General features: G+C 39.4%; 1 protein-coding gene across 7 annotated transcripts in view; it reads left to right on the top strand.

The window, feature by feature from the left end:
* Positions 1-21,070, top strand: part of SMIM14 (small integral membrane protein 14) — an 83,567-nt gene that overhangs the window by 5,690 nt on the left and 56,807 nt on the right. The gene's annotated exons all lie outside the window — the stretch shown is intronic.

Genomic DNA, 21,070 nt, shown 5'->3' with positions numbered 1-21,070 from the left:
TTTTTATTTTATTTTATTTTTTCTTGTTCTTTTTCACTAGACAGGTGAAGGAAATTCCCTTGACTTTCTTTGCATATGTTATGGTTTTTTATTTCTTATTTTCTGAGACAGGATCTTGTTCTGTTGCCCAGGCTAGAGTACAGTGGCGTCATCATAGCTCATTGCAACCTCAGACTCCTGGGCTCAAGTGATTCTCCTGCTTCAGCCTCCCCAGTAGCTGTATACCACCATGCCTGGCTAATTTCTCTATTTTTTTAAAGATGGAGGTCTCATTATGTTGTTCAGGATGGTCTTTAACTCATTGGCTTCAAGAGATCCTTCCACCTTGGCCTCCCAAAGGGTTGGAATTACAGGCATGAGCCAACGGGCCCAGCTTTGGGTTAACTATTTAAAACTTTGGTTCTCCATAATATGATTTATATTGGTGAAAAACTGGAAACTCCATTCATGCCCAACGTTAAATGAAAACTCCAAGTCAGTTTATTTAAAATATCTTATAATACATAGCCAGTTAAAAATTGTGTTCATAAGGTTTCTAAAACCATGGCAAAAAAGATCATTCTGTTAAACCCTCAAAAAACAAACAGACCGGGTGTGGTGGCTCACACCTGTAATCCTAGCACTTTGGGAGGCTGAGGCGGGCGGATTGCTCAAGGTCAGGAGTTCAAAACCAGCCTGAGCGAGACCCCGTCTCTACCAAAAATAGAAATAAATTAATTGACCAACTAAAAATATATATACAAAAAATTAGCCAGGCATGGTGGCGCATGCCTGTAGTCCCAGCTACTCTGGAGGCTGAGGCAGTAGGATCGCTGAGCCCCAGAGATTGAGGTTGCTGTGAGCCAGGCTGACGCCACGGCACTCACTCTAGCCTGGGCAACAAAGTGAGAGAGACTCTGTCTCAAAAAAAACAAAACAAAACAAAACAAAAAACCAAACAAACAAACAAAAAAAATGGGATATAAGAATACGTAGGTACTACATGTCATTTACACTAAACATTAATTTAAAAAAGAAGACTAGAAGGAAATACAGAGATGACTTCTGAGAGGATTATAAATTTCATTGTTGGCTTTATGTATTATCCTTTGCACCTTTTTAATAACCAGCATGTTTTGTTTTAAATAAAGAAAAAGCTGGGCGCGGTGGCTCATGCCTGTAATCCTAGCACTCTGGGAGGCTGAGGCGGGCGGATTGCTCGAGGTCAGGAGTTCAAAACCAGCCTGAGCAAGAGCGAGACCCTGTCTCTACTATAAATAGAAAGAAATTAATTGGCCAACTAATATATATAGAAAAAATTAGCCGGGCATGGTGGCGCATGTCTGTAGTCCAGCTACTCAGGAGGCTGAGGCAGAAGGATCGCTTGAGCCTGGGAGTTTGAGGTTGCTGTGAGCAAGGCTGACGCCATGGCACTCACTCTAGCCTGGGCAACAAAGCGAGACTCTGTCTCAAAAAAAAAAAAAAGAAGGGCTGCTAGCAAGACCCTGTCTCTATAAGAAATAAAAAAATTAGCCAAACATGCATTCCTGTAGTCTTAGCTGCTCAGGAGGCTGAGGAAGGAGGATCGCTTGAACCCAGGAGTTCAAGGTTATAGTGAGCTATGGTCAATACCACTGCACTCCAGCTTGGTTGACAAAGACCCTGTATCAATCAGTAACAGATAGTTAACCCAAACTCTGAATAATTAGAGCAACCAGTCAATTATTAACATAAAATAAGCCATATTAAAGACTTTTTAATGGTTTGAAATGATTTTATCATAATTCAGCAAGTATATGCAGCACATATTACTTGCATATACTTAGAAAATTTACATAGAAGTTTTTAATAGAAGCTGGTTCTAAGGAGAATACCTTTTACTTTTCTGTTGTTTTTTAACTTTTAGTATTTGAAATTTTAAACTATAAATGTATTTTTTAAAACACTTTGGAAAAATATATATTTTTCTAAACTAAACTAATTTTTAGGTGTATAGTAGGGTTTATATATTTTTAATAACATTTTAAACTTTATTGGTTTGTTTTGGAGAAAGTTTCCTTGTTGCTTATTTTCATATTGAGTTTTCATTTCCTTTTTTTAAATTTAGGTCAAAGCACAGATGTGAGTTTCAGCTTTGTAAAAATACAGAATGAAGCTGGTTTATGCTTGATTGCTCTCATTCAAAGTATTACAAATGCAGAGCTTTCAAAATTTAACACCTAATAAAAGCGTTTCAAATCTAGTTAGGGATACAGCATGTTCATGGTCTATGCACTAGACTTAGAGGTCAGAGTTCTGGCTGCTGTCATATTTTATCTTGCAACATAGTTTTTTAAAAACAAGATTTTGGCCAGCACGGTGGCCCAGGCCTGTAAATCCTAGCACTCTGGGAGGCCGAGGTCAGGAGTTCGAAACCAGCCTGAGCAAGAGCGAGATACCTGTCTCTACTATAAATAGAAAGAAATTAATTGGCCAGCTAAAAATATAGAAACAAAAAGTTAGCCAGGCATAGTGGCACATACCTGTAGTCCCAGCTACTTGGGAGGCTGAGGCAGAAAGATCGCTTGAACCCAGGAGTTTGAGGTTGCTGTGAGCTAGGCTGATGTGATGGCACTCACTGTAACCTGGGCAACAGGGCGAGACTCTGTCTGAAAAAACCCCCAAAAACAAAAATAAAAACAAGTTTTTATTTTTTACATAATATATATTTTGTTTCTTTGTTAGTTACTTTTAGCAAAAGTAATGTAGAAGAAACTGACTTGCTTGAAATTTTGAACAGACTTTTAAAATCTGTTTATTCATTTTATTTAGTAATAATTGCTTTGTCACAGTGGTTCTAAGCATTTTTCCTGACATGGATGAATGACATTTTTGTGTACATATGCCATTCTGGCTGTCATATGGATGACAGAGGCTATGAGTTACATGGGTTTGGAGAGCAGTAGCCATAACTTTGCTACTTTCTGCTCAGAAAAATCATATAGGCCAACAAGTGAATGAAGTGATACCATCTTGATTCTGCTCTAATTTATTTCAATGATGCAGATCATTCACAAAAACAATACTTGTGGTATACCTCACAATTTTAGAACTCAAGTATTTTGTAATACAGCTTTCTTTCTTTCTTTTTTTTTTTTTTTTGAGACAGAGTCTCACTTTGTTGCCCAGGCTAGAGTGAGTGCCGTGGCGTCAGCCTGGCTCACAGCAACCTCAATCTCTGGGGCTCAGCGATCCTCCTGCCTCAGCCTCCCAAGTAGCTGGGACTACAGGCATGCGCCACCATGCCTGGCTAATTTTTTGTATATATATTTTTAGTTGGTCAATTAATTTATTTCTATTTTTGGTAGAGACAGGGTCTCGCTCAGGCTGGTTTTGAACTTCTGACCTTGAGCAATCCGCACGCCTCAGCCTCCCAAAGTGCTAGGATTACAGGTGTGAGCCACCACGCCCGGCCTAAACTTGCTTTCTTAACATTTATAAGTAACTTATGTCTGCTGTGATTTGAGATTACATAGTGTGGAATTTTTATATCTTTTGTTGATTTTTTCTGTTCATGATCAATGAGAAAGATAGTTTTTTCCCTTGAGTTTAAAATGTGTAAAAATTGGGGGCCGGGTGCAGTGGCTCACGCCTGTAATCCTAGCACTCTGGGAGGCGGAAGTGGGAGGATTGCTTGAGATAAGAAGTTGGAGACCAGCCTGAGCAAGAGCGAGACGCCGTCTATATTAGAAATAGAAAGAAATTAGCTGGACAAGTAAAAATATAGAGAAAAAATTAGCTGAACATGGTGGCACATGCTTGTAGTCCTAGCTGCTTGGGAGGCTGAGGCAGGAGGGTTGCTTGAGCCCAGGAGTTTGAGGTTGCTGTGAGCTAGGCTGACGCCACGGCACTCTACGGCACTCTAACTCGGGCAACAGAGTGAGACTCTGTCTCAGAAAAAAAAAATGTAAAAATTGGAATATGACTAATAAGTACTCTTGAGTAAAAATTTTAGAAAACATTTTCAAAATATACTTTTGGTTGTGATATTGAATATAAATAAAGATGATTCAATGGAAAAGTTTTCCTTTGGCCATTTATGATACATTTAACCAGGTATATAGATAATCTTTGGGATTATATAAGAGTAAAGTATAGCCAGCAAAGGACAGGAAATTAGTGGGCAAGGAACCAAAATTTAGAATAGAAGACTTCTTTCTTCCTTCCCTTTTATGCAGATAAGTGATAGCTGTGACCCCAGAAGATGCAGATACTCCAAAGCAGTAAACAGAGAACTTGACCCTAGGGTTAAAGATAACTTAAACTTCAGTTGATCCCAATGTATTTTCAGTTTATAAAGCAATCTTAAAAATTCTCACTTGATCTTTGCACAGCCCTTTAAAATCAATAGTTTCAGTTATCACTGCTATTTTATAGATAAACTGAAGTCACAGAAAGGCTAAGTAATTTATCCATTTCTGAGTAGTGCCTTAATCTGAATCATTTATCTAGGACATATTCTTTCTGGTGTCCCATGATTTCTTAGCAAGTGTTGTCTAAAGTGATTCCTAGAATATGAATCAAATATAAAGCATAAAGAGGTCACTGAGGAAAGAGAAGTTAATGTCTAAGACATGGTGCTATGTCCTCTTTTTAAATTATTATTATTTCAGCACGTTACAGGGGTACAAATGTTTAGGTTACATATATTTCCATTGCCCCACCCGAGTCAGAGCTTCAAGCGTGGCCATCCCCTGGACCAGGCGTCCTCAAACTACGGCCTACGGGCCACATGCGGCCCACCAAGGACATTTATCCAGCTTGCTGGGTGTTTTTGCCTCTGCTGCGTGTCCTGCTTAGCAGCCAACTTGTCCTGGGCCCACGGTGCGCATGTGTGGAATGTGCGCCGCACTCTCCAGTGGCCCTCCAACCGTCTGAGGGACAGTGAACTGGCCCCTGTTTAAAAAGTTTGAGTACCCCTGCCCTAGATGGTGTGCACCACATTCATTTGGTATGTATATACTCATCCTCTCCTCCTCCTCCTCCTCCCATCTGCCCAATAGCCGATGAATGTTATTACTATATGTGCGCTTAGGTGTTGATCAGTTAAAACCAACTTGATGGTATGTACACGTGGTGCTTGTTTTTCCATTCTTGGGATACTTCACTTAGTAGAATGGGTTCCAGTTCTATCCAGGGTGATACAAGAGGTGCTATATCACCATTGTTTTTTGTGGCTGAGTAGAACTGCATGGTATACATATACCATATTTTATTAATCCACTCATATATTGATGGGCACTTGGGTTGTTTCCACAACTTTGCAATTGTGAATTGTGCTGCTATAAACATTCGAGTGCCGGTGGCTTTTTTATAGAGTGTCATTTGTTCTTTTGGGTAGATGCCCAGTAGTGAGATTGCTGAATCAAGTGGTAGATCTACTTGTATCGCTTTAAGGTATCTCCATATTGCTTTCCACAGAGGTTGCACTAGTTTGCAGTCCCACCAGCAGTGCATGAGTGTTCCTATCTCTCTGCATCCAGGCCAGCATTTATTGTTTTGGGACTTTTTTAAAAAGGCCATTCTCACTGGAGATAAGTGATATCTCATTGTGGTTTTGATTTGTATTTCCCTGATGATTAGAGATATTGAGCATTTTTTTCATGTTTGTTGGCCATTATCTTCTTTTGAAAAGTTCCTATTCATGTCCATTGCCCACCTTTTGATAGGGTTGTTGGATTTTTTTTCTTGCTCATTTTCCTGAGTTTTGTATAGTTCTAGTTATCAGCCCTTTATTGGATGTGTAACATGCAAATACTTTCTCCCATTCTGTAGGTGGTCTGTTTGCTCTCCTGATAGTGTCCTTGGCTGTGAAGAAGCTTTTTAGTTTGATCAGGTCTCACTTACTTATTTTTGTTGTTGCTGTAATTAGTGCCTACTCTGGGGCTTTTAACGGCTTCAGTAGGGCACCATGCCTTTGGGAGGTGATTAGGTCATGAGGGTGGAGCCCTCTGGGATTAGTGCCCATATAATAGAGGCCCTAGGGCGTTGCTTGCCCCCTTCCTCAAGAGTAGGACACAGTGAGAAGGCACCATCTATGAACCAGAGAGCAGGTCCCCCCAGACACTCAATCTGCCAGCACCTTGATCTTAGACTTCCTAACCTCCACAAGTGTGAGAAGTAAATTTCTGTCGTTTATAAGCTATACAGTATAATTTTGTTTTAGCAGCCCAATAAGATACCTATGAAAATAGGGTCACATTGAATGAGAATTTCTCAAAAAGTAGTGGCACCCTGGGGGTAGATCTTTCACAGAATCTTGTGTTGCCGAGAAATGGAGGAATTTAGGAGACAAGGAAATTCTTGATGACCTTCAAGAGTTCAGCCTAGTAGCAATGGGATAGAAGGTTAAGGAAAGTAGTTCTCCTTTTCTTGAATTTTGAGCTTTCTGCAGAGTGGTGATCACAAGTAATTTGTAATATTTATTTTAGCTGTAAATTACATATTGGTATGTAATTATATTGTTATAGTAAATAATTTAAATTAATAATTAATGTGATTGTAAGCTCTTGGAGGTAGAGGCTACCTTTTGTTTCTTCTATATCCCCCTCTGAACTCTTCTGCCAGTTACTTGGTCCCCTGAGGATTTGTTAGATACATCCTTTTCAAGAAAGCGGAAGTGAGAGAAGCCGTGAGTTTGAATCCCACCTCTATATGCTGTGTGACTTTGGGCAAGTTACTGAAGCTCTCAGGGTCTCAGTTCTGTCAACGGAAAAAAGCCAAACTCTGTAAAATAATTTAAAGAGATTTATTCTGAGCCAAATTTGAGGACCATGACCCAGAGGCCACTGCCAAGAGGCCTGGAGCAAGTGGACTGGATATAGCTGGGTTACAGTTTGGTTTTATACATTTCAGGGAGGCAGAGGTTACAGGTAAAGTCATCAATCAATATGTGGGAAGCATACATTGATTTGGCCCAAAAAGGTGGGCCATCTAGAAGGTGGGGGAGCTCACAGGTTATAGGTGAGTTTAAAGATTCTTTGGCTTGTAATTGGTTAAAGACATGAAGCTTTGTCTAAAGGCTTGGAATGTTTTAGCATAATGAGCTGTTATCAGAGATAAGCCACATAGATTTGTTGTGTGAATTGAGGACCTGCAGGTGTGTCTTGCATACCCTTAGGCCTATTAATGGGTTACAAAGGAAGTCTCCAAGAAGGGAGGGGGGCATGATAAGGCTTTCCTGACCTCCCTCCTCCTGGCAGACAATTTAATTTTAGGATATTCCTTTGGCCACAAGGGGGTCCATTTAGTCAGCCGATGGGGGTTGAGCCTTAAAATGGGTTCACAGTTCTCCCCTCCCCTCCCCTCCCCTCCCCTCCCCTCCCCTCCCCTCCCCTTCCCTCCCCTCCCCTCCCTTCTTCTCACTCTGTTGCCCAGGCTAGAATGCCATGGCATCAGCCTAGCTTACAGCAACCTCAAACTCCTGGGCTCAAGTGATCCTCCTGCCTCAGCCTCCCAAGTAGCTGGGACTACAGGCATGCGCCACCATGCTCGGCTAATTTTTCTGCATATTTTTAGTTGTATGACTAATTTCTTTCTATTTTTAGTAGAGACGGGCTTTTCACTCTTGCTCAGGCTGGTCTTGAACTCCTGACCTCGAGCAATTCATCAGCCTCGGCCTCCCAGTGTGTTAGGATTACAGGCGTGAGCCACCGAGCTGGCCTATCAGTTCTTTGTTTTTCATTTTGATAGTATTGTTTATACTTATAAAAGTTCTTTCCTCTTTAAGTGAGTGGGTGAGACTGCTGCATTTCTCCAAAGTTGTAATAGTACCACTTGTCACTTGTGAACTTGTGGTGTGTTGAATATGAATAAATGAGGACTTGGTGTCCTCTAATCTATATCTGATCTGTACAGTTATATCTTGCACAGTCCTCCTGGTCATGCTGATCTTCTTGCTTCTATAAATTCCCATTCCACTCTGTTGAAAATAAACTTCTATTCTTCTTTCTAGCCTGCTCTAGTCTCTTCTATTTGAATAGTATGCCATCTGAAAGTATGTTTTTAAGCTTTTGTTCTCTTATAAAAATGTAAGAATTTCAGAGATAGAGTTTTTTGCAGGATGGGTATTTTACTGTTATAAATAGCTACTTGTAGATAGACGAATATAAGGTCACCTTATTGGGTCAGTATTGTGAGATAGTTGTTTCTAAAGTGATGAGCCTTGCTAAAAAACATTTGTAACTGTGGTGGCTTGACTATTTGGGTTTTAAAAATTTGTTATGATAAGATTCAGGGATTTTTAACCCTGAGGGAGTTTTAATCATAGAGATCTGTGATATTTAGGATATATAATGGGGTTTATTTTAAACATTTAAATTTTTTAAATGTCTTTAACTTCTTCCAGGCATAGTTTTAGCATAATCTTTAACAGATAGTAATTGACCAATTTAAATTTAATTCTGCATTCTTCCCTTGCCTATTTCCCATCAGAGATGCAAATGTGGTTTAAGAGAAAAGTGTGTCATTATTAAGAAGTAATAGGGAGTCGATCAGTAGTTATCTAATTTTTGTACTGCTCTAAAGTTGTCTTTATAAGGGTGAAACAAATGTAACTAACAAAAAATTGGTCATGTCTGGCAGATGTGGAATTAGTCCTGGTCAGGAATTTACAATGTGACTTCCTGTTCAAGACCTGTAACATACTAGATGTGTAATCATAGTCAAATTACTAGTTTATCTGAACCTATTTTCCTCCTTTTAAAAATAGGGATAATTTTCCTGCTTTGATTTCTGTCAGAAGGGAAAATTAACATCTTAACAGATGTGAAAGTAGTTAGAAAAGCTACATTTGAATATAAACTGTTATTAGGTGTGGCTGTATTTGGTTTAGACCCATTTCTGATAAAAAGCAATCAGTTTTGAATATTTTGCAAAAAGTATTGTATATAGGAGGTTTGAACACCTTATTACATTGAGACGTTGGAAGTCATCCCAATTACTTATTTTTCATTTTTATTTATTTATTTTTTTGAGACGGAGTCTCACTCTGTTGCCCAGGCTAGAGTGCCATGGCGTCATCCTAGCTCACAGCAACCTCAAACTCCTGGGCTTAAGCAATCCTCCTGCTTCAGCCTCCCGAGTAGCTGGGACTACAGGCATACGCCACCATGCCCGACTAATTTTTTCTATATATTGTTAGTTGGCCAATTAATTTCTTCCTGTTTTTAGTAGAAACGGCGTCTCACTCTTGCTCAGGCTGGTTTCGAACTCCCGACCTGGAGCGATCCTCCTGCCTCGGCCTTCCAGAGTGCTAGGATTACAGGCATGAGCCACCTGCCCGGCCCCAATTACTTATTGTTGCTTTTTAAGATACATATGCATAGAATGCTTCTGAATTCCCATTTCATAGATCAGCATCAACATTTTCTGTCTTATAAAAGCTAATTGCATACAATCTAAATTGTTACTATGCATTTCCTCTTGCTGTGCATTTTTATTTTTTATTTATATATAATTTTGTTTTTTTTAGTTAGCCAATTAATTTCTTTATAGTAGAGACAGGGTCTCGCTCTTGCTCAGGCTGGTCTCGAACTCCTGACCTTGAGCAATCTGCCTACCTCAGCCTCCCAGAGTGCTAGGATTACAGGTGTGAGCCACCATGCCTGGCCTGTGCGGTTTTTTATTTTTAAAATTGAATGTGGATATTGTTCATTCTTCACTGTAAAGATTTGGCTATTTGAAGAAGTGATTTTATCATACATCACATTTTTAAAATCATAATAGAGTTTTGATCTTCTGGCCTTGAATTAGCAATTGTTATCCCTGCCTTCTCAGGAAGAGCCTTATGTTTGCATGGGGTACGGGAGAAGGAGGATTTTTGTTTTGTTTTTCTATAAAAAATGTATTAAAAATAAACTTTTATGTGGTTTGAAATTTTTAGTACTAAATGGTAGAATGAGTTCATACGTACCCATCACCTGCCTTCAACAATTATTCAACTTGTGGCTTTATTTCATTTATACCTCCTTTACTTTGCAGAATTATTTTTACTGGATCCCAGGCATTGTATCATTTTAACTGAAACTACTTTATGAGATCTCTAAGAGATAAGGACTCTTTATTTTATTTTTTATTTAACTTATTTATTTGTTTTATTAATATTATTATTTTTGAGACAGGGTCTTGCCCTATTGCCTGGGCTAGAGTGCAGTGTTGTTATTGTAGCTCACCACAACCTCAAATTCCTGGGCTCAAATGATCCTCCTGCCTCAGCTTCCCTCCCAAGTAGCTGGGATGACAGGCATGCGCCACCATCCCTGGATAATTTTTCTATTCTTCGTAGACATGGTGGGCAGGTGGGGGTGGTGGGTGTCTCACTATTTCTCAAGCTGATCTCAAACTCCTAATCTCAAGCATTGTTTTGCCTCAGCCACCCAAAGTGGTAGAATGACAGGTATGAGCCACCGTGGCCGGCAATGACTCTTTTTAGATGTAATAATTAACACTGTAGTTATATTAAATTAATAATTTGTAAGTGTCATTTAATCAGTGTTCAAAGATCCTGATTGTAAATGTCTTTTTACTAGGTTTGAATCCGGATTGATATATTTTAAATTTCTATTAATCTGTAACCATTCCCCTGCTGTCTCTGAAGCTTTATTTGTTTTTTGTTATTTATTTGTTGAAGAAACTGATTCAGTTTCCCAAGATTTAGCTGCTGTATCTAACTTTTTTTCCTGTTTTTAAATTTATTTTGATAAATGTAAGGGTCTAAGTAGTTTTTGGTTACATGGATGAGTTGTATAGTGGTGATGTCTGGGTTTTAGTGCACCCAGCATCTGAATAGTGTAGATTGCACCCAGTAAGTAGCTTTTCTTCCCTCACCTCCCTCCCACCGTGCCCACTTCTGAGTCTCCAGTGTCTGTTGTACCACTCTATATGCCCCTGCGTACCCATAGTTTAGTTCCCATATATAAGTAAGAACATGGTTTTACTTATACATTGGTTTTACATTGGTTTTCCATTCCTGAGTTACTTCACTTATTTTTTTCCTGATTATAAGAGTTAATATCTGATCATTATATGATATTTAAAAAATGTACAAAATGAAAAGTAAAACCCTACCACCCAGAAATAACAGATGTTAAAGTTTTATGTTTTCTTATTTTCTTTTATTTATTTATTTAGGTTTTTTTGAGACAGAGTTTTGCTCTGTTGCCTGGGTAAATGCAGTGGCATCATCATAGCTCACTACAACTTCAGACTATTGGGCTCAAGCATCCTCCTGCCTCAGCCTCTTAAGTAGCTGGGACTACAGGCCATGCCTTGATGCTTGGCTGATTTTTCTATTTTTAGTAGAGACAGAGTCTCCCTCTTGATCAGGCTGGTTTCGAACTCCTGAGCTCAAGCAATCCTCCCGTCTCCGCCTCCCAGAGTGCTAGGAAAAGTTTTATGTTTTCTTTCAGCTTTTTCAGTTATGTGTGTTTTCCTGTGCCTTTTAAAACATGCACATGTGCTATGTTCGGTTTTTATATCCTTTTAAATATCTTTTTAGCATATTGTGATCTTTCTCTTTTTTTAATAAAAGCAAGTGAAACATTTGGCTGCATAATGTGTCATAATATGTAACATAATTTATTCCCTTTTAGTCAAACTTTTAGGGTTCTAATTTTTCACTGTTTTAAAGCTATTGTAATTATTTCTGTATATAAATCTTTGTATTTCAGACTATTTTCCTTGATAGAGTCATAGAAATAGGATTAGTCAAAGGGCATGAACATTTTTAAACATCTGGATTCGTATAGCCAGAATAGTTATTATAGTTTATAATTTGAAATACAGTGAATTAATGGCTCCATCTTATTTAATAATCTGTTTTCATATGCTCTATGTTATTAAGATGTCTTTGCTAGCCATATTAGTGGAATGTCTGTTTTTTGGGGGTTTTCTTGGCTCCTTGATCTTGGAAGAATGTTTTTGTTTTTCCTAATTCTTTTGCTGTTTTAATTTTGTTAGGGATTTTTTTTTATGCACAGTCTTATGTTGTAAATTTGATTATTTTGCATTGTGTATATCTTTAGGAAGTCCTCCAAGGGTCAAATAAATACTTACCTTCTAGATTTACTGACTTTTTCCCTTCTTAACTGCTAATTAGTTTTTCTAGGACCATTTATTGAAATAGCAATCCCTTCCCCATTTATTTGTGATTCAGACTTTGATGTGTAAATATAAATAAATATATTTTATTGTTGGTATGTTCAGAAAATTCTAGAAAAAGGATTGATTTCTGGTTTGCTAGGTTGTAATATTCTATCTCTCTCTCTCTTTTTTTGTGCAACTTTTTTTTTTTATTGTTTACTTCTCCCAGAACCAGATAAAGACGATAGTTGATCTTAAAAACGTAACACAGGGGCATCAGGATTCAATCTCCACTTCTCACATAAAAGTGAACTATTGTAGAAATAAGTAAAGTATGATTATTCATTACATTTGCATAGCACATAGCAGTTTACAAATCACTTTTATATTCAATATATGCCAAAGATAGGCTTGTGAAATATAAAGGAACTAGCAGTAAGGAAAGGTAAGTGTTGTGTATGCATCCCTGCTGCAATTTCATACCCAGATCTGTGTTCCATAATGTTATTTCCTGCTGAGTCTGTTCACCACTCATATTTCTTCTCAGCAGGATGCTCAGCAGCCCACAGGATCTGACATGCATGTTGAAAAGAGGGTGCAGTCCTTTCTGTAAATTACGATCCCTTAAAAATATGAAAGCTGCTATTCAATAGCTCTTGCTGCTTGGGAAGTATAATCAAGTGAGAATGGGTAAAAGAGAATAAGGTTGAGTGAATTTTGTTACTCTGGGGCTTTTTTTTTTTTTTTTTTTTGAGACAGAGTCTTGCTTTGTTGCCCAGACTAAAGTGCCATGGTGTCAGCCTAGCTCACCGCAACCTCAAACTCCTGGGCTCAAGCAATCCTCCTGCCTCAGCCTCCCGAGTAGCTGGGACTACAGGCATGCGCCACCATGCCAGGCTAATTTCTTCTATATATATTAGTTGGCCAATTAATTTCTTTCTATTTATAGTAGAGACGGGGTCTCGCTCTTGCTCAGGCAGGTTTTGAACTCCTGACCTTGAGCAATCCGCCCGCCTCAGCCTCCCAGAGTGCTAGGATTACAGGTGTGAGCCACTGCGCCCGGCCTACTCTGGGGCTTTTAATCACTTCCGTAGGGCTCCGGCCGCGAAACCTCGCCCACAGCCGGCACTCCCAGCCCGCTCGGCGCTCTGCGCTGCGCATTGACGCCAAGTCTGTTTTGCTCTCCTGTGATGAGGAAAGCTTAAAAGCACTGACAGCTTGTTTTACTTTACAGGTAGCTTTACTTGTCATGTAAATCAGAATAGGTAACATATACATAGATGTTTTCATTATGTTTTTAAATGTTCACAATTTTATTTTGATAAATGAAAAATTAGAAAAGTCATATCACGGCTGTCAGCTAGTCAACGCTCAGTTTATCTGCGGCTGTCGACTACAGTCGACGCTGGGCTGTGCACGTTCATCCGAGGCTGTCGACTACAGTTGATGCTCCTACCGAAGTGGTTCCCAGAACCCCGTATATATTAGACTGAGGGTTTCTTGAAGGCAGTGACCACATGTTGCTCACCACAGCTTTCCCTGTACCTGCCACAGTGTTTAGTATCAAGGTGTGCATACGAGTCTGGCTTAATTGAACGAATTTTCCTTTCCTTGACAGTGTCAGTTGTCCTCAGCAGCCCCTGGTGACAACTCCTGCCTGGATGTCTTCTTTTATTATTGTAATCATTTTTTAGTGTATAATTCAGTGACATTAAGTATATTTATAATGTCATGCAACTATCACCACTATTTATAGAACATCTGCATCACCTCAGTCAGAAACTCTGTACCCACCATTTCCTCAGCCCCTGGTAACTTTTTTTTTCTTTTTTATTTCAGCATATTATTGGGGTACAAATGTTTAGATTACATATATTTCCATTGCCCCATCCGAGTCAGAGCTTCAAGCATGGCCATCCCCCAAATGGTGCGAGTTGCACTCATTATGTATGTATATACCCATCCCCTCCTCCCCCTCCCATCTGCCCGGCACCTGATGAATGTTATTAGATGTTGATCAGTTAAAACCAACTTGATGGTAAGTACATGTGGTGCTGGTTTTTCTATTCTTGGGATACTTTATTTAGTAGAATGGGCTCCAGCTCTATCCAGGATAATACAAGAAGTGCTAGATCACCATTGTTTTTTGTGGCTGAGTAGAACTCCGTGGTATACATAATCCACTCATAGATTGATGGGCACTTGGGTTGTTTCCACATCTTTGCAATTGTGAATTGTGCTGCTGTAAACATTCGAGCTGCCTGGATGTCTTGAAGTCCTTTTCTTTGTTAGCCAAAGCTGAATACTATGGCTTGAACAGTCATGGGTTTGATGTCACTGATATTTTTATGTTATTATTCACTTCTTTCTGAAGAAGTGGCCTTCTTTGGCAGGCGTAGTAAGTATTCTGTCTTATTTCTCTCTTCCCTTCACCTCTTTTGTTGGTTGGTTGGTTGGTTTCCTGGCTTGCCATCCTGGCTATAGTAAGCTTCAAGATGTCTTTGATTCTGGATGTACCTTGGGAAAAGATCCAATACAAAACCAGCTTAGGCATTGTCATTCCCCCCGCCCCCCATTTTGTTTTATGTGTGTTTTTTAATGAATTCCCATTTGCTTTTATTTTAAACATAATTTAACAAACATTAATAGTTTGTGGTATATACACTATTGTTTCAGTATTTTGATTCTGTTCATTGTTAAAGCTTCCCAAAAAGAGAGACTAGGAAAGGGAAAGGTAAACCTTGAAAACTGATTTTGTTTTTTGTGGTTTTTTTTCTGTTTTTTGAGACAGTCTCACTTTATTGCCCAGGCTAGAGTGAGTGCTATGGTGTCAGCCTAGCTCACAGCAACCTCAAACTCCTGGGCTCAAGCGATCCTTCTGCCTCAGCCTCCGAGTAGCTGGGGTTTCACTCTTGCTTAGGCTGGTTTCAAACTCCTGACCTCAAGTGATCCATCCTCTGGCCTCCCAGAGTGCTAGGATTACAGGTGTGAGCCACTTAGCCTGGCACTTAGGCTGGTCTTGAAATCCTGGGCTCAAGCAGTCTTCCTGCCTCAGCCTCCTGAGTAGCTGGAATTGTGAACATAACACTACACCAGGCTTTAGCTTTTTTTTTTAATACTAGTCTTCTCTGTATTGTCCCAATTTTATATGGGGACAAAGTATATGTGCTGCCGAAGTAAGCACAGGATTTAACTTTTCAAAAGAATAACCTTATAGTAAGTTTCTTGTTCTTTCTACCAGAACCATTAGCTCTATGAACAAAGAATTACATGTCAATTTTCTCTTGAACTAAATAAGCTAAACTGTCTAAACCCTCTGACCTTCTATCATCACTGAATTTGTTGTAGAGCTAATACATAACAAATGGGATTGTAACTCTCAGTAAATGTATTATAAAATGAAACAAATCTCATCGTCAATGAAGAAGTTACAAAGTATACAAACACACCCTACAATGATACTTCTAAAGTATCAGGAGGCTGGATCCTACAGCTCAGGAGTTGGAGGCTGCAGAGAGCTATGATCATGCCACTGCCTCCAGCCTGAGTGACAGAGTGAGACCCTGTCTTGAAAAATATAAAAATAAAAAAATAAAGTCAGCCTTTGACCTAAATCCTGAGGCAATCATTCTTTACAAAATCAGTTTTCAGGCCAGGCGAGGTGGCTCACGCCTGTAATCCTAGCTCTCTGGGAGACCGAGGGGGGCGGATCGTTTGAGTTCAGGAGTTTGAAACCAACCTGAGCAAGAGAGAGACCTCGTCTCTACTATAAATAGAAATTAATTGGCCAACTAAAAATATATAGAAAAAATTAGCCGGGCATGGTGGCGCATGCCTGTAGTCCCAGCTACCCGGGAGGCTGAGGCAGGAGGATCGCTTGAGCCCAGGAGATTGAGGTTGCTGTGAGCGAGGCTGACGCCACGGCACTGTAGCCTGGGCAACAGAGTGAGGCTCTGTCTCAAAATAAATAAAAAACAAACAAACAAATAAATAAATAAATACATATATACATACATACATACATATATACATATAAAAAATAATTAATTGGAATGGATCTAGGATATGTAGAAGATAAACTGACAGTCAGATTACACTATGTTGCTATGTTTTGATGTGGGTACCAGGTAAGATTTGTTTGGAAAGGAAAGGGAAAGAACTGTCCAAACCACACATTCAGTTTATGTCTGGTACCACAGTGGAGTCTGAGCAGCAGGAGTCAGAAACTTCAAGTTGTAAAGTGTAAAAGAACTGAATGCTTGGATAGAAGAACAAAAATCACTAATATACTGTACTCTACCTCAAATCAAAATTAAGTTGTAATTGATTGGACAGAAAACATGAAAGAAAAAATTAACTGTAAGCCTCTTGGTAGAACTACAGAAAGGCTGATTCCAAAAAATTTCTAGAGAACAATGGATAATTGTATAATCACATTACCCATTATTACTAATTTAAGTAAAATGTTGGTAATAATCTGTTTTTTTAAAATAACTTTTAAGGACTTTCCTAGGATCACCTGGAACTAGTATTCGAATCCTACTTTCCTGTAAATTTTCCAGTTCCTCAACCCAGAGTTTCCTACCATTCTTTTTTTTTTTTTTTTGAGCTAGAGTCTCACTCTGATGGCCAGGGTAGAGTGCCGTGGCATCAGCCTAGCTCACAGCAACCTCAAACTCCTGGGCTCAAGCAATCCTTCTGCCTCAGCCACCCAAGTAGCTAGGACTACAGGCATGTGCCACCATGCCTGGCTAATTTTTTTTCTATATATTTTTAGTTGACCAATTAATTTCTTTCTGGGTTTTTTTTTTTTTTTTTTTTTTGAGACAGAGTCTCGCTTTGTTGCCCAGGCTAAAGTGAGTGCCGTTGGCATCAGCCTAGCTCACAGCAACCTCAAACTCCTGAGCTCAAGCGATCCTCCTGCCTCAGCTATTAAGTAGCTGGGACTACAGGTATGTGCCACCATGCCCGGCTAATTTTTTTTCTATATATATTAGTTGGCCAGTTAATTTCTTTCTATTTATAGTAGAGACGGGGTTTTGCTCTTGCTCAGGCTGGTTTCGAACTCCTGACCTCGAGCAATCCACCCGCCTCGGCTTCCCAGAGTGCTAGGATTACAGGCGTGAGCCACTGCTCCTGACCTCATGCTATTTTTAATGAGCATAATAAATTTTTAGTAGTTCTTTGCAGCCTCTTTTTTTAATGCGGTGTTTTCAAATTTATATATTATTTGCAGTCTGCTTTAGTGTGCTTTTTTCACTTAACACACAAGCCTTTTTTACTTACTGCAATAAGTTTTTCATTCTAAAAGCAATATACTTCATTCAGAAAAGAAAAGTAGAGACACAGGATGTATTATACAGCTAATGGTTTGGTTTTCATGGTCACAAAGACAGTTCACTTTAAGTTCCCTTGTAATTATAGACAATTAACTGTTTGTAGCTTTGGACTGATGTTGGTTATGAGAAAATTAGTATATATTTCAATTTATATATAAATGTTTTAATTCTGAGGTCTAGCCAGAAGCAGGACATGTTTAGTCTTCTGTGCTAAATTCTGCTTCATAGTCATCTGTTCATCATCTTTGCCTACTTATTTGGTTTTCACAACTAAAGAATTCAAAATTTGTGATTGTAGGGGGCAGAAAGGGAGGGTACAATGAATACTATTTGGGTGATGAGGACACTTATAGACATACATGACTCAAATGTTACAAAAGCTATCCATGTAAAGCAAAAGCATTTGTACCCCCTTAATACTTTGAAATAAAAAAAAAAATTGTGATTGTAGACACCTAGACGTGTGCAGAGACCTACCTGTTTCATTGCCATGCATAGACTCAAACTAGATCCTTCTTTTTTTTGAGACAGTCTTGCTCTGTTGCTCCAACTAGAGTGTAGTCGTGTGGTCATAGGTCAATCTTGCTCTGTTGCTCCGACTAGACTGCAGTGGTGTGATCATAGGACAGTCTTGCTCTGTTGGTCGGACTAGACTGCAGTGGCGTGATCATAGGTCAGTCTTGCTCTGTTGGTCGGACTAGACTGCAGTGGCGTGATCATAGGTCAGTCTTGTTCTGTTGCTCAGACTAGACTGCAGTGGCGTGATCATAGGACAATCTTGCTCTGTTGCTCAGACTAGACTGCAGTGGCGTGATCATAGGACAATCTTGCTCTGTTGCTCAGACTAGACTGCAGTGGCGTGATCATAGTTCAGTCTTGCTCTGTTGCTCGGACTAGACTGCAGTGGCGTGATCATAGTTCAGTCTTGCTCTGTTGCTCGGACTAGACTGCAGTGGCGTGATCATAGGACAGTCTTGCTCTGTTGCTCGGACTAGACTGCAGTGGTGTGATCATAGGACAATCTTGCTCTGTTGCTCGGACTAGACTTCAGTGGCGTGATCATAGGTCAGTCTTGCTCTGTTGCTCAGACTAGACTGCAGTGGCGTGATCACAGGTCAATCCTGTTCTGTTGCTCCGACTAGAATGCAGTGGTGTGATCATAGGTCAATCTTGCTCTGTTGCTCCGACTAGAATGCAGTGGTGTGATCATAGGTCACAGCAATCTCTAACTGCTGGGCTCAGGTGATCCTCATGCCTCAGTCTCCCAAGTAGCTGGAACTATAGGCCCATGGCACCATGCCGGCTACTAAAATTAAGTAGACATCTCGCTCTTGCTCAGAGTTGTTCTGGAACTTGTACTTGTGACCGCAGGTGATCCTCTGTCTCAGTCTCCCAAGTAGCTGGAACTACAGGCCCATGACACCATGCCAGCTACTAAAATTAAGTAGACACATGGTCTCGCTCTTGCTCAGAGTTGTTCTCGAACTTGTACTCGTGACCTCAGGTGATCCTCTGCCTCTGACTCCCAGAGTGCTAGGATTACAGGCGTGAGCCACCACGCTTGGCCTAGATCCTTATATTTTCAAGATCCCTTATCTGTATTTTTCAAGTCCAGTTTTCTGGAAATTAGAACTGGAAATATCCAACCCTTTTAGGGATGTCCCTTCCCTGTCTTCAGTGGGATAGCATATCAGAATAAGCCAAATCTATTCTAGAGATACTGTTAGCAAGAGACAAGTTTTGCTCACTATACCATGTTACTACATCATATAATGTTCCATTGGTTGAATGTACCATAGCTACTTATTTATTAACATTTAGATTCTTTTTTTTTTAAATTTATTATTTTTTTTTGAGACAGAGTCTCACTTTGTTGCCCAGGCTAGAGTGAGTGCCATGGCGTCAGCCTAGCTCACAGCAACCTCAAACTCCTGACCTTGAGTGATCCGCCCACCTTGGCCTCCCAGAGTGCTAGGATTACAGGCATGAGCCACCACGCCCAGCCCCATTTAGATTCTTTATTTTAACATTTAAATTCTTTATAATTTTTTGAATTATCAGTAGTCCATAATTCATATATTCCCTTAGGATACATTGATAGAGATGTAATTATTAAGCATATATATTTCTTAAAAAACACTTTTTATTATAGGATTTAAAAAGATACACAAAAGTAGACTTGTGTTATGATCTTCAGATATCCATGATTAAATTTCAACAATTTTTAACTCCTGGCAAATCTTGTTTCATTTACACCCAAATTAAGTTTTTTAGTTTATTTTTTAAAGAATAGATTTTATTTTTTAGAGCAGATTTAGGTTTACAGCAAAATTGAGCATACAGAGTTCTTATATATTCCTCGCACCCCATTATGCATAACCTCCCCACTATTGGCATCAGGCATCAGAGTGGTAGTGTGTGATAGTTACTGAACCTAAGTTAGGCAGTGAACCAGGCAAAGTGATTATCACTGAAAGTTCATAGTTTACATTAGGGTTCACTCTTGGTGTTATACATCCTACAGATTTTGACAAATGTGTAGTGATATGTGTCTACCATTATAGTATACAGAATACTTTCACTGCCCTAAAAATCCCCCCATCCATTTTTAAGTTTTTAAGTAAGCATTTTTATTTTGGAATAAATTTAAATTTACGGAAAACTTACAAAGATAGTACAAGGAATTCTGCCATGTTGCATTTAATCTTCATGTCTGCTTAGCTTCCTCTGGTCTGTGACAGCTTTGTAGACTCCTGTTTGAGGAGTACTGCTTACATATTAATATTTTATAGAATTCTCTGAAGTTTGGGTTTGTCAGAAGAGTCTTCTCTTCCTCAAAGCCTTGGGTTTTGGGGAAGAATGTCACAGAAGCAAAGTGCCCTTCTTATCATTATTGAAGAATGCATTATATCAAAATGACTTACCACTAATAATGTTTACCTTGATCATTTGGTTAGAGTACTGTTTGCTAGGTTTCTCCACTATAAAATTATCTTCCCTTTCGGTATTCTAGTCTTTGGAAGTGAGTTAGTAAGCCCAGTCCATACTCAAGGTAAGGGAAGAAGGTTAACCTTGACCTCCTGGATGGAGGGAAAGGCCTCCCCTTTAGACTACTTTAAAACAAATCACAGGTAACACAGTATTGATATGAACATTTTTATAGTTCTTGATACATATTGCCAAATTGCTTTCCAGAGGATTGTAGCAGTTACCTGTAGGACTAGCAATGTATGAAAAAACTTTCATTGTCCTTTTTTGTGTTTTGTTTTTAGGTGGAAGTTCTTTTTTTTTTTGAGACAGTGTCTCGCTTTGTTGCCCAGGCTAGAGTGAGTGCCGTGGCGTCAGCCTAGCTCACAGCAACCTCAAACTCCTGGGCTCGAGTGATCCTTCTGCCTCAGCCTCCCGGGTAGCTGGGACTACAGGCATGCGCCACCATGCCCGGCTAATTTTTTTTTTTTCTATATATATCAGTTGGCCAATTAATTTCTTTCTATTTGTAGTAGAGACAGGGTCTCGCTCTTGCTCAGGCTGGTTTTGAACTCCTGACCTCCAGCAGTCTACCTGCCTCTGCCTCCCAGAGTGCTAGGATTACAGGCATGGGCCACTATGCCTTGCCTTATTTTGTCCTTAAT

The sequence above is a fragment of the Microcebus murinus genome, chromosome 3 (genome assembly GCF_040939455.1).
Source record: "Microcebus murinus isolate Inina chromosome 3, M.murinus_Inina_mat1.0, whole genome shotgun sequence".
Lineage (NCBI taxonomy): Eukaryota > Metazoa > Chordata > Mammalia > Primates > Cheirogaleidae > Microcebus > Microcebus murinus.
This window is presented reverse-complemented; position numbering and strand designations above follow the sequence as displayed.